At 48.8% G+C, this 14,861-nt stretch overlaps 1 protein-coding gene and 2 pseudogenes across 1 annotated transcript in view; all 3 read left to right on the forward strand.

Annotated features, from left to right (window-relative positions):
- The window catches only part of LOC136505694 (uncharacterized), a 181,636-nt gene that overhangs the window by 144,746 nt on the left and 22,029 nt on the right, over window positions 1-14,861 (forward strand). The window lies entirely within an intron of this gene.
- LOC136505567 (uncharacterized) lies at window positions 4,298-7,444 on the forward strand (annotated as a pseudogene).
- Window positions 9,797-14,543, forward strand: LOC136505568 (uncharacterized; annotated as a pseudogene).

Here is a 14,861-nt window from a genome sequence, read left to right on the forward strand (position 1 = left end):
AGCTCTCGGTCCAGATCATTGATGGCTAAAGCATTGAGTTTGGGCTTGTTTCTTTTGGTACAGACCTCTAGATGGCCAGGTATAAATTTCTCACCACAATGAAAGCATAAGCCATTGGCTTTTCTATAATCCCTCAACTGCCTATCATTCCAGAGGTTAGAGGTTTGTGTTTTGGTGTCCAGTCTGTTGTAGTGAGGTGTTCTTGCTTGATATGGAGCTCTTGTGTATTTGGGCTTCCCTCTGTCTATCACTTTCTGCTGTACTTTTGCTAATGTTGAGGCTTTGAGCACTGTAGTAGGCATTTGGGCCTCTACCATTCCCCTAATTTCTTCTTTGAGCCCTTTGACATAATGTTGGGTGAAAACATTTCATCATAATTGGCATTATGCATTGTGACTGCATACTGCAGAGCCTGGAACTGAGTGGTGTAATCTTCCACTAGGCTTGTCTGCTTGATTTCTAGTAAGTCAGTCATGTAGGATCTGAAGTCATCTGAGCCAAACTCTTGCTGAATGACATGGCAGAAATGTGTCCAACTTTTGAAGGTATCCTTCTGTTTGAAGGCCTGATACCACCGAGCCGCATTTCCCTTCAAGTGTAGTCTTGCAGCAGTGATCCACATACCTTCAGGGATCTGATAGAGATCAAAATAGTCTCTGCAGTTGTCCAACCAAACCTTTGGGTCAGAGCCATCAAAATCAGGAAAATCCATTTTAGGCATGGCTTGCTTGGGTAATCTTTCCTCTCTGTATTTTGCTGCACCCTTGTTATCATCTTGAGCTGAATAGTGGTGATCAGTCTTGATTTGTGTATATGGTTCAGCTTTTGCCTTCTTGTGATCCCCAGCAAACACATTGTGAAAGGAGACATTGTCCTCAAAGTCTAATGCTGCACTTCTCACTTCATCAAATGTTGGGCCTGCATCCTGGTGTTTGTTTGCAGTGACCTTTGCCTCCTGTTCCATCTGCCTGATAGTAATTCTCGCAATAGCTTCGCCATTATGCTGAATCTGTTGAGCAATGTTATGTTGTTCCTGGACATATTCATCCATTGCTGCAGACCTTAGGTCCATCTGGGCTTTCATTTGTTTCTGAGTGGTATGCATCTCATTAATTTGACTGAACATAACGTCGAGATTCTTTTGCAACTGCTCCCACCTGGAATTCTCTTCCTCAGATCGTCGCGTCATAGCTTCAAGCAGGAGTCTTGTCTGTGGGGATGGAGACAGATCACTCTTCCTTGTCGGAGCCAGATGTGCCAGCAGTAGGTTTGGTGCAGGACCTCCCCTGTTGCGCTGCTGCACACTTCACCGTCGCCTGGGAGTGAGGCAAGGCCGAGGGATTTTACACTGAGACAAGTGGAGTGCAAGCACAAGAACACCCGCCCAGCAACCCAAGCTCTTGGACGCTCCCTCTCCTTACCCCGCCGCACCAAAATCTCCCGTGCGACACCAGGAATTTTACACGCGAACAACTGTCGCGCAACCCTCGTTGACGGTCGATCTGTGCCAGAATGAGATAACAAGCGAGCGAATTTTGGTTGTGCTCACTTCGGTTCACGCCGCCGAACCCTCTTGTCGATGCAGAACTCCAGTCGAGCACCTGGCGGGCGTCCGATGTAGTTGCGCCGCCGGTGTCGTCTTGCGTGTCTTCGCAGATGGTGAAGTCGGTGCTGACGCGGTCGTGAGGATCCGCGACAAGCTGGAGTGGTGGTGGAGGTGGAGGAGGTGGTTTTGGTCGACGCGGTGCTAGATCCCGCGACGAGCCGATAACTGACGGCGAGGTTGAGCGAGCGCTCGCAGCCCCACACGCCGAGGATGAATGGCTCTGAATACCAACTGTCAGCCCTTGGCAGCGGCGGGTCACCGCAACGTGAGCACGACAATGGATTCGGCTGGCGAACCCTGACGCCGGCGAGGTTGCCCCTCTGCCTTGGCGTGCTATTTGGTATTTGATAATCGATAAGCGTCTTACTGAGTCACGGGCACTTAAGTGCCATACAGTTTCTGGCTTGTGGGCCCACAATGTCATACAAGAATGAAAACGTAAACGGCTAAATGTGTTTGTTTGTGCAGATGACGGCTTCCAGCAACTCACTCAGTGGCAGCCGGTGCACCTGGGCTGACAGACCTGCAGCAGGAGCTCGCGCGCCTGTGGAGCCTCTCCGCCGCGCTCCAGCCCGCCGGGGACCGCAAGGCGCACCTCGACTCCTCTCTACAGGTAATTGTTAGTGGACCCTGTCGATTCAGGTGGCGCGCTCCTTGCTCGGACCCCCTGTTGTGCCCTCTGTCATTCGATTCTCCATGGATCTTGATGCTTCTCTTGTTGGCCTTCAATTGGGAAGATCCGATTCGTTTTCATAGTCGCAGCTCCTCGAGCGTCGCGGGAGCACCGCAGCAGAGGGCAGAGAGCCCAGTGATGTACTACTCGAGACAAAGGCGCCGCAGACGGGGCAGGCGGGCAGCACTGCAGCAGGAAGTCGGTACCTGTGGCTGTGGCCAGTGAATCAGTGATGTGCTGGAACAAAACAAGCCCTTAGTCTAGGCCTTAGAATTTAGTAGATTTTAATTGAATAAAATTGGCCCAAGCCACCCAATTAAAACACAGCACATTCCAGCCCAAGGAAGCAACAAGATCAGCCCACTCAGCTAGGCCTACATGTGCAAGTGCACCATGCTCAGCAAGAACTAGCAGCGGCGCTCTAGCTCGTCGGCATGCTATGGAAGGATCCGTTAAGTACCCAAAAGAAAACAAAATCCACAGCAGAATGCAACTCTGTATCCGATACGGTTGGTTCCTGTACGAAGGAGGCAACTCTGCCCCGCGTGCAACCGATCGTGTTGTTTCCGTTTGGATTGGAAATGGCTACACTTTTGCAATCATTTGCTTTGCTTACACAACAAATTGTGTAATAATTACCGTAGAAAAAATGAGCAATCCACTGTCAATAAGGAACTGTGATGGCGCAGGAGCTAGCATTGCCATCCACCAAGCCAAACAGTTGTGCACCATGCTTACTTCCTTGCGTTCTTCGTTGCATCTTTTTTGTTGCATTTTGTTTTGCCTTTATTTACTTTGTGCTTTAGTTCACGTGTCATCCAAATAAAGGACAGAAACTATAGGACCACAAAAACTAAAATAAAGTCAGTGCCGCCGGACTTTATTAGCAGTTGCACACCAGACAGCCTTGTGCTTTAGTACATAGTCGACTTTACTGAATCCTGGTGGTTGTGGTAACCATATGCTTCCTATAGCCGGCCATTTACTTTGCAAGCATTCATCTTGTATTAGGATCCTCAGGCATCGCATCTGTCTCTCTGTCTCTCTCTCTCTCTCTCTCTCTCTCTCTCTCTCTCTCTCTCTCTCTCTCACACACACACACACACACACACAGCGCACGCACGCACACAAACTTCCATCCATCGTTGGTTCTGTCTTTCAGACCAATTCTTCGAGTTCTACTCGCCGCTAGTTCCAATAATTCAGCTTGAACTGAGGTTTGTCAAATGTCTACTCCCTTACAATTGCAAATAGTATACGTCATCTTTCTGAAGCTAGCAGAATAGATATGATAGCACAAAATTTTGATGCATGCATGCAGTGTGATGGTACTAGCAGGAATAATTGTTCTTAACTAGTTCCATGTTTGTGTCTTGATCTAGACCAGGCACCAGACTAAGCGATGGGTTAGATCGACCTATAATCCAAACGTACGGCCGGAACAACTCATCTACTGCATGCAGCTATAACCATGTATCTGCAGTCACTATATCATGGTGTTAGAATAGGCGCCCTAATGGGCTGGCCTTGGGCCTGGCGCCTAGCCTGTTGGGCTGGCTGCCTTAGGGGATAAGATAGATAGATTACATTGATAAGGCAAGGATTACCGTTGATTGGGTGTTTCTATAAACCCTATTGATCCTTGTCTATATATTGTACCCTGTACTGCTGCTAATCTATCAATCAATTCCTGAGACCTATTCGCTCTCATGGTATCAGCCACCTAGGTTTAGGTCTCCTCTTCCGCTGCCCACTCCACGCGCGCCGGACCCTCGCCGCGCTGCGCCCCTCCGCGCGCCGGTACCCACCGTGCTGCGCCACCATGCCCTCCACCCCTCCAGCAGCCCCCAGGGCTGGGGACGATCTGGACGCCTCCTCTGCCACCATCTAGGCAGACGCCGTCGCCCAACGCCTCGCCGCGGACAAGGCCAACGAGGCTGCCGCCGCTGCTCAGCGTTTTGAACACGAGCGTTAGGCTGCGCGTGATGCTGCCCTACACGCGCCCTACAGGCCGAGGAGGAGGCCACAACCGCGACTAAGGATCGCGATGCCGCCGCCCAGCGCGCTAGCGAGGCACTGGCGCGCGCTGCCAAGGAGCGGGCGGCCGCTGCTGCCGCCGTTGCTCCGGAACCCTCTGGCGCCGCACCTGCAGGCACTTCAGCGCCGCCACCCGATCTTCGGGCTGCCATGCTGCATCACGAGGCCGTTGCCCTTCTGCAGCTCCATGCTCAGGCTGTTGCGGTCAGCAACATCCGGAACCACGTCACCACCATCCTCGACGTCGATTCCGGTAACTTCAACCGCTGGCGTGATCAGTTTCTTCTCATCCTCGGCAAGTTCTCCCTCTAGGATCACGTTCAAGAGGAACCTCCAGCCCCAATTCCTCCTGATTGGGCCGGATGGACTGCGTCGTCAAGTCCTGGATCGTCGCCACGCTCACCGACGACCTTGGCGAGATCATCTCCGCCCAGGGCTCCACCGCTCGGCATGCCTGGCTCGCAGTCGAGTCGCAGTTCCTTGGCAACCGTGAGGCTCGCTCCATCCACCTCGAGACGCGGTTTCGCAACTTCGTCCAGGGCGACCTCTCCATCACCGACTACTGGCGCAAGCTGAAAAAGATGGCCGATGATCTCACGGCCCTTGGCGAGGTCGTCACCGACCGCACGCTCGTCCTCAACATGATCCGCGGCCTCAACGAGCGCTTCAGCCACATTGGGACGCTCCTTCGTTGCGCTCGACCGTTCCCCACCTTCCTGGAGGCTCGTGACGACCTCATCCTCGAGGAACTCACCATGGAGACCCGCAAGGACGCACCTGCCACTACGCTCGCCGCCTCCACCACTCCCAGCCCTGCCCCTGCGTCCTCTGACACGGGCGCTGGTGGGAACTCCAAGCTGCCTAACAACCGTCGCAGCAAGCGCGCCGGTGGCAGCAAAGGCAACAACGGCGGTGGCCCTCCTGGACAGGGGTCACGCCCCACTGGTGGTGCACAACAGCAGCAGCACCCTGCTGGAATGCAGCAGCAGCTAGGCGGCGGGCGGCCATGGCCCAGCGTCTACAACCCCTGTACCGGGACCATTCAGATGTGGCCAGGGGGACCTCGTCCACCGCTGGCACCCATCCCAGTGCCTCCTCACTTGCAGGCGCAGCAGCAGGCACAACAACACACGCAGCAGCAGGCCTTCCTCGCCCAACAGCAGCAGCACGCCCTTGCTGCTCACCAGTAGGCTGCTGCCCTCCCTGCTCCTGATGGCACTGGACAGTGGGTCGCCCTCGGGTATTACAACCCGGTGGCCGGCCTCCCCTCTTGGGACCCAACGACGCTCGCCTCCGCCTTCAGCACAACGTCGCTGACCCCTCCTACGTCCAACGAGTGGTACTTCGACTCAGGTGCTACTTCACATATGACATCTCAGTCATCCTCTCTTTCACATGTTCTTCTCCCGCGGCACCCTATTCCTTCATCCATTGTTGTCGGTAATGGCTCTCTTCTTCCTGTCACGGCCACTGGCTCTATAGAGTTGTCTCGTAATTTACGTCTTAATAATGTCCTTGTGTCGCCACAAATTATTAAGAATCTTATCTCTGTTCGTCAATTTACTACCGACAATAATTGTTCTATTGAGTTTGACCCTGCTGGTTGTTCAGTGAAGGTTCTTCCATCTCGGACTGAGATCGTCAGGTGCAATAGCTCTGGGCCGCTATACCCTCTGCGCCTACCCCCAACACACTCCCTTGTCGCCCAGGCTTCCTCCCCGCTGTGGCATCAGCGTCTTGGCCACCCCAGTCATGAGGCGTTGTCGAAGCTCGCGTCTAGTGTCTCCTGTCATATTCAGGATTGCTCAGAGTTATGTCATGCTTGTCAGTTAGGGCGTCATGTTCGTTTGCCCTTTCATGAGTCCACCTCTCGTGCGTCTAGCAAGTTTGATCTTATACATTGTGATTTATGGACCTCTCCAGTTGTCAGCATTTCTGGTTATAAATACTACTTGGTCATACTTGATGATTGCACTCATTATTTGTGGATGTTTCCTTTGCGGCTTAAATCTGACACTTTCAGCACGCTTGCTCACTTCATCGCTCATGCCTCCACCCAGTTTGGCGCCCGGGTCAAGGCTGTTCAGTGCGACAACGGGAGAGAGTTTGACAACTCTAGCTCCCGTCAGTTTTTCCTCGCTCAGGGCATCCACCTTCGCATGTCCTGTCCCTACACATCGTCTCAAAACGGTAAAGCTGAACGCATTATTCGCTCCATCAATAATGTTGTTCGCTCACTGCTCTTTCAGGCCTCCATGCCTCCGTCCTACTGGGTAGAGGCCCTCTCTATAGCCACTGTTCTGTTCAACATCCTGCCTACCAAGACTCTACAGTTTTCCACGCCGCACCTTGCCTTGTTCGGCAAGCCACTAGCATATGATCATCTACGAGTCTTCGGTTCCAAATGTTACCCAAACATGTCGGCTACTGCACCCCACAAACTCGCTCCTAGGTCTGTCCTGTGTGTCTTCCTAGGCTATTCCGCTCATCACAAAGGGTACCGCTGCCTTGACCTCTCCTCCAATAGAGTCATCGTCTCCCGGCATGTCATCTTCGATGAAACGGCCTTTCCCTTTGCTGAGCGCCATGGTCCTAGTGCTCCAGCGGACCTACAATTCCTCGATAACGATACTACTGACCCTGTGCTCCCTCCTATTGGACCAATGCGCAAGTTTTTGTCTGCAGGAACACCACCCAGCACCGTTGATGTCTCCAGCGCCCCTGCCGGTCCCACTGCCACTGTGCCTGGGGCGCCCCTGCCTGCTGATGATGCTGATGATCCACCGGCGCCCGCGCTCTACATTCCACCAGCGCTGCGGGCGTCGGGGACACCTACCACGCCACGCGCGGCCACCAGGACCACCTCTCCCGCGCCACGCGCGGCCACGGCGCTGCCTAGCACGCCTGGAGAGGCCTCCCCGCTCTACATCCTGCCTGCCCTGCGTGCAGGCGCAGGACCCCCCCCGGGTTCCCACCTCTCCGATCGGATCGGGCCTTCACGTACCACTACACGCGTCGACCCCGACCGCTGGCTACTCCTGTACCAGCCGCCCCGACACCGCCTGCTCCGGATGCTCCTGCACCGGCCGCCCCGCTACCCAAGGGCGCCGTTGCTGTCACTCCAGTGACGAACCAGCACGGTATGGACACGCGGTCGAAGAGCGGCTATCGGATGACTGCCGCCTACCACGCCGCCCCCCTCTCTGCAGTGCCAAAGACCTTTCGTAGCGCTCTCACTGACCCCAATTGGCGAGTGGCTATGGAAGAAGAACACAGTGCTCTCTTGCAGAATCACACTCGGGACCTCGTGCCTCGACCTCCTCGGGCCAACGTCGTCACTGGCAAGTGGATTTTCAAGCACAAGTTTCAGTCCGATGGCTCCCTTGAGCGGTACATGGCATGCTGGGTTCTTCGTGGCTTTACCCAGCGGCCTGGTGTTGACTTCGATGAGACGTTCAGTCCTGTGGTGAAGCCCGCTACTGTCCGCACGGTGCTCTCCTTGGCGCTCTCTCACAGCTGGCCCATCCACCAGCTAGATGTGAAGAACGCCTTCCTTCATGGCAATCTGTCTGAGATTGTGTGTTGCCAGCAGCCGTCCGGGTTCGAAGATCCAGCTCACCCGGACTTTGTCTGTCTTCTGAAGAAATCCCTATACGGCCTGAAGCAGGCTCCTCGCGCATGGTACAGCCGGATGGCCTCATTCCTGCTGTCTATTGGGTTTGTGGAAGCCAAGTCAGACACATCACTTTTTATTTACCAGCGTGGATCAAATACAGCCTACCTGTTGCTCTATGTGGATGACATTGTCCTCACAGCTTCCTCACCCGGTCTTCTTCGGCGGATTATCTCAGCGCTTTAGCAGGAGTTCGCCATGAAAGACCTCGGTGCATTGCATCACTTCCTTGGTATGCAGGTTCAACGAAGTGCTGATGGCCTCCTCCTCTCACAGCGACAGTATATGCTGGACATTCTGGAACGTGCAGGGATGACAGAGTGCAAGCCGTGCTCCACTCCAGTTGACACCAATCCGAAGGCTGCTGCAGCTGATGGGCCCCCTGTGTCTGATGCTACAGACTTCCGCAGCCTTGCTGGAGCTCTCTAGTACCTGACGTTCACCCGCTCAGACATTGCATATGCAGTTCAGCAAGTCTGCCTCCACATGCATGATCCTTGTGAGCCTCACCTTGCTGCCTTGAAGAGGATTCTTCGCTACATTCGAGGCACTCTTCACCTTGGTAGTGCCTCACGCTTTCGAGGGAGCATCAGCTTGAGCATAAGGCGACAAGGCGCCGCCTTACCCCTAAGGCGAGCCTGGAGCGCCCCGACGCCTAAGCGTCGCTTAAGCGACGATTAGGCAACGCCTTGAAAACATTGCTTGGGCCTGGCGCCTAGCCTGTTGGGCTGGCTGCCTTAGGGGATAAGATAGATAGATTACATTGATAAGGCAAGGATCACCGTTGATTGGGTGTTTCTATAAACCCTATTGATCCTTGCCTATATATTGTACCCTGTACTGCTGCTAATCTATCAATCAATTCCTGAGACCTATTCGCTCTCACATGGCACTTCATTGGCTTCCAAATGAAATGAAGGCAGTCAGTTGAAGCATTATTGCACAAGATTTATCTAGCTAGTGCTACATAAACCTTACAAGTCGACCGAGCTGCTGGTTAATCAGATCCATCATGTGTCCTGAGGTAATTAAGTATTAAAAGTTTGTGGATAAAATCAGTACTATAATGACTACTCAAACTTACTTACCTTGTGTAGTTTCTCTCTTTATTTGTTTTCTAACACAGTATGTACGTACTTTACAATCTTTATCTGATTATGATAAATAATTTTCCACATCTGAACTAAAAGTTTTACCCTTTGCATTACACCTCCATGTGTCTTGAATTTGTTTAGTTGAAACTTTAGCTTAAATATTCCAGCTTATGTGTCGTGGATCTAAATTTAGGCTTTCAAATTTTGATCTTACTAGTTGCTGCAATTTTTTGATCCACATGTTAAATTGAAATTCTAGAGCTTATAAATTGTACCTTTTATTCAAAACCTTCATTTTTCTATTTTATTAAAAGTATTGATCTTAGGTTGACTGCACTCTTAGTCACTACAGTGACATTAATAGTCATTTTATTCTGCACAACAATGCTCAAGATGTTGGATTTACTTTATGAAAGAACTATACGTGTTGCAGTATTTTTTAAAGAAAAAGGAGTTGTTACAGTTAAACTGATAGATTTATTTAAAGTAACAACTTTATGAAAGAACATCATATGCTGCAATGTTTAGTCAAGTTGTACAAATTTAATTAAAATAACAACTTATAAATTTATTATTATGGAGTATTGATATAATTTAAAATGAATTGTCATTATCATTAATATGTGAATTAATAGGGGAACACTTTCCCCTTATGGATAATTATGTTTCCAGTGTGCATGATTGCTACTCTATAGAAATATATATTTATTCTCATACATCTATATATGTTTGATCTTCTAATAATACACAATACATATGTTTTGAGTTGTTTTTTATATATTTAATTTATTTATAGAGGCAAGCATTTTAGAATATATTACTCTAGATATAATTTTAGGGTCTTACTTCAGATTATATTTTAATTAGAATGGCATAGGTGGAATCTAGAAACAGATTTAGGAATTGCTTAATGTTGTTTCTAATAATATAGAGGGATATTAATATGAAAAGTATAGATTCAGTTGTAGTTATTGTCAATGATTGGGTCTATATAATTGATGGTCAGATGATATTTATTTTTCGGGTAATTATCTGGATTTGTCTCTTTTTTCTAGCACGTCTCATAAGAATCGACATGAAGACTTCACTCGGGTAATAGTATATAAATAAATAAATAAATAAATTCAGAAGATAGTGGGATAATATGAGCAGGTAGCAGAGCACATAATTCCCAACAAGTATAATCACTGTTTTTTAATCTATCAAAATATAAAGCAGCCATATGATGCTGACTTTTCACCATTCTATCATCTTACAATTCGATCTAATATTCTATTAGTTTTTTTATTGGACTCTTCCACTAGCTTGTGCTCAGTTACGCAAGAGCATGCATGTCCGGCTCATACATGCAACCGTTATTTCTAAAGAAAGTTCTGCTATAATGCGCAGGGTATCATTTTAGTTCTGGTACCTCATAAAACACCACTAGTTTTCAATCTCAACATGCAAATCATCCATGTCCTTCCCCACTAAATGCCGTGTCATGCTCTTAACATGCAAACTAGCCACACCATTTCCCACTTAATTCCTTCACTAGATTTCAATATCAACATTCAAGCTATCATCGTCATCTCGGACTAAATGTGACCGTGGCATGACCCCTATGATCTTGGAGGAGAGCTCAGTCTACTAGACATAGGATGCGCCGGGCCTACTATTTGGAGTCCGACATCTACCAATAGTATCTTCACCAACATGCAATAAAAGGCATAGACATGCATATACCTCAGTTTGTTGGGATTAGTTTTGACCGACTAGGAAACTTATATGTAAACCAATCAGTATGCTGTGTATCTGTAACCGTACCAGGCTGAAAGGGACCTCCTGATTGGTAACTTGACAATCATGCATATACATATGGTGCACAAGCAATACAACCACAAACACTAGATGTAGGGTATTACCTCTTCTCGAGGGCTTGAACCAGTATAATTTTTGTGTTCCATATGCTCCCATCTAGATCTGCCCGCTGCAAACCTGTAATCATTTGCTGGTGACAAAAACGCCAACAAAATGCCATCATCCCTCCACAAACTTTCAATCTCTTTGCGCAAGCTATTCACAACACCCCTTACAAAATGCTACAACTATAATCAATCTATGAAAATATATGCTATCCACTTTATGTTATTTGTTTTTCCGTTCCTTCAAATTTATAACTCAATCTAATATCCTCAGTTTTTTATTAGATTCTTCAATTAGCTTGCCCATTTTTTTACCAGAAATGATGTAAGTGCATGTAGGCCTAGTCATATCTGTAACGTCTTTATTTCTACTAGTATCTACAATGCTCGTAAATATATGACACAGTAATATAGAATTGTCCTAGTTTCATGCTTCTGTTTGTTATTATAAAATAATTCCTGTATGTTTGACCAGACCAGCTGAGAGAACAATAATATAGTGACGGGCTAGATCTCCATCATCAAAACGGAATCCGTAGCCTGACGGGTCTGCTGGTTAATCTAATCCATCATGCGTACTGAGGTAAAAACGAAATCAGTTTAGCATGTGTCACCTCTATTTTTATTTGCTTTTCTTTATGACCTCCGTCTAGGGCTCTTGATTTAATTTGCCTTATAGGGCTCTAGGTTTAAGCTAGATTCAGAGGGGCCTCTCAATTTACATGTTAGCATTAAGTATTCTAATGATGCCGCTTTCCTCTGACTATTTCTATTGATTGGTCTATGTACATGTGCATTCATCAGGTTATCGAGGCTGACACGATCGAGGCGGCTGCTCAACAGATTCTCAATGAGCTCAAGCGAGATGCTAATGGAGCAAGCAGAAGAGACAATGTCATCTATTTTGACGGCTGGGACGGGTTGGGGGCATCTGCTGTCCTCCGAACCGTCGCGGAACGCCTCCACCCAGCGACTAGAGATTCAGAGGTCCTAGCTAGCGGATTGCACTTCGATCAGATCATCCACATCGATTGCTCAAAGTGGGAGAACAGAAGAGTGCTTCAGAGGGAGATTGCAAAGCACCTGCAGCTTCCCACTGAGGTGATGGAGATGTTTGACTGGCAAGATGAGGAGGACGATATCCATGGTGTGGCCCAGGGCTCCCGGCTTGAGATACCACAAGTTCTCAGGGCAATGTTTCGACGCATAAAGGAGCTGAACCACAGGTTCCTGGTGATTTTCCACAACGGAAGCAGCGAGGAGATCGATCTATCCAGCTTTGGCTTCCCTCTATCTGGATACTTCGACAACATGGTGTTGTGGACATTCCAAGGGAGATTCCAGCTATACCCTAGGATGAAAGTAGGCAGTGCCTTGCATAACAGCGCTGGGACGACGAAGACCGACATTTTTGTCTCGGCCTCCTACCTTGACCTTGAGGGGAGAGATCCACAAGAGCTCTGGTCTGTCCTTGTTCGTCGAAAAGCTGCAGAAGTTGCAGAAAACAACATCAGAATCCATACTGCACAGGTCGCCGAGTGTTTCTTCTTGCACATGTTGAAGCTATGCTGCATGGGTTACAACTTCAAGATGGATTATGATTTGGCCACCCATGCCTGCAACTACTGGATGTGTGAAGGCATCATGCAGCAGCTGCAGCGGGGAGCTCTTGGAGACACCAGCATCGTCAACACTGACGATGATGAAGAATCATGGAGAACTGCTGATGCTTTGCAACGTGAGATACAACTGGACATGGACTACTACAACTATAACCACCAATATTTTCCTTCTCACCTGGTAAGGTATGGCAAGACCATGCCATGCTGGACTTCACCTTATGGGTTTATGCTGGTCCCAGTTGGTGCCATTCCTAATGCGGACATGTTGCTCCAAGACTTCAATAATCTTACACTGTTGAAGCTCTCACGCTGCGCCTTCAGCTTCTTATCACCTCCATTCCTCTACTACCACAACCTTAAGTTTCTATGGCTTGACCACTGTGAAGACCAAGAAGTTAGCAGTACAGCCGGTTTCCCTAATGAAGAGAAGAAGAAAATCTCCACGGATAAGAGAGCATCGAAGGAAGCAGACATCCAAGGACAAAGGTGTTTTTTCCAGAAGCTGTGGGTATTGGATGTGCGCTACACATGCTCTGATTGGATCTTGTCCGCACAGATGATGGATTTCATGACTCAGCTCAGGGAGCTAAATGTGATGGGAGCTCAGGATTAGGACATAGGACAGTTGTATGGACGGCTGCCTAACATTCACAAGCTCTGTGTAACAAAGTCTTCCATCCGCTGCAGTAGTTGCTTGGGAAGCTACTTGTTCTCGGAGATGGACAAGATGGAGCTCCTCGACTTATCAGGAAACAGTATTAGTCCCCTAGCGACGAGCTTTTCTGCTGGTCCTGCGGGAAGCATCAACAACAACATTACTGCTAGCAGCGTTGTGACTGTCATTATCGACGACGGGTTTGTTGGTTTAAAAGAGATATCCTTGAGGGGATGTGCCAATCTGAAGAATCTATTCTTGAGAGGAGTGTTACAGGATCTCTACAGCCTGGATATATCGGGCACAGCAGTACAAACATTAGACCTCAGTGCAACGACGACTCCGAAGCTTGATGAGCTCTATCTACTTGGCTGCAACAAGCTTTGTGCAATCCTATGGCCATCACAAGACAAAAGGAAAGAATACTTGAATAAGCTGCACATTGATACCAGCACACGGTTAGGGTTGACCACTCCACCTGGTGGGGATGAACATAACAAGGAGGGTAGCACTTCACCATCGTCATCATTTTCGGTGCTGCTTGGTGGCAAAGCACCTTATGAGTTTGAATGGTATATTTCAGTGAGGGATGTGAGGTTCCTTTTGTCGCTTGCACCCATGAGATCCTATTTTGTTAACTGCACGACACATGTCGAGATTTCCTCTCCTACTCATCGTACCACTGATGCTGGCGGTAGCATTGTTAGCAAACATAATGAAGGAAATTACAACAGCATTCCAGTGTTACATGAACATACAAGCACAACCTTCAAGTACCACCTGCTGCAAGCAAGAGAAGGCTGTGGCGATGATGCTCCTTTCGATGGAAGGCTGAAGTGCTACATCAACATACAAGACACCAAGATCTGGACCAAATCACCACTGGGTGTCAAAGAAACCATGACCAGTATTGCTATGCCAGATTTTATATGTGATGGAGTTTTGAGCCTGCATGTGCACGATGCCTTGTCCATGGTCATCCCTGGGCCTGTAGGGGGAGGATGGAATGCCTTGCTTTGGTGCCGAGTTGAGCGGTTCCCCAACCTTGACTCTGTCTTCACCCTCCTGCTCCCCTGCAGGTACCTCAAGGTGGACAGCAGGCTGATGGAAACGATCAAATATTCTAGTACCTACGTACATTCTGGGCCTCTCAGCTCCCCAAGGTGCGCTTCATTTGGAACTGGGGCAAAACATCCTTCTTAGTTCTATCTGATAATTGGTGGTACTCCAGATTGCCATTTGTATATCTGCGGTTCTTGCACTTGGACTCGTGCCCTAGGCTGATACATATACTTCCCCTGCCCAGGACAGTTATGGGTCGCTGCCTGAAAAACATTGTGACCCTCGAGATCGTGTGGTGTAGTGACCTCAAGGAGATCTTTCCCTTTTATTATTCGGGTGCCGAAAGCAGTGACAAGCAACGGGAGTCAACGTACTGATGGATAAGTTACTGTGTAGGTCTTTGTGGGGCTGCAGCAGTATGGTGGTCTTGTTGTCCATCAAGGACAGCATCCTTGACTATAAGACAACATCTTAGCATCTAGAACTAGCATATAGGACAGTATCTAGGACAGCATATAGGACTAGCATCTAAGAC

This window comes from Miscanthus floridulus, chromosome 14 (assembly GCF_019320115.1).
Source record: "Miscanthus floridulus cultivar M001 chromosome 14, ASM1932011v1, whole genome shotgun sequence".
In the NCBI taxonomy this organism is placed as follows: Eukaryota; Viridiplantae; Streptophyta; class Magnoliopsida; order Poales; family Poaceae; genus Miscanthus; species Miscanthus floridulus.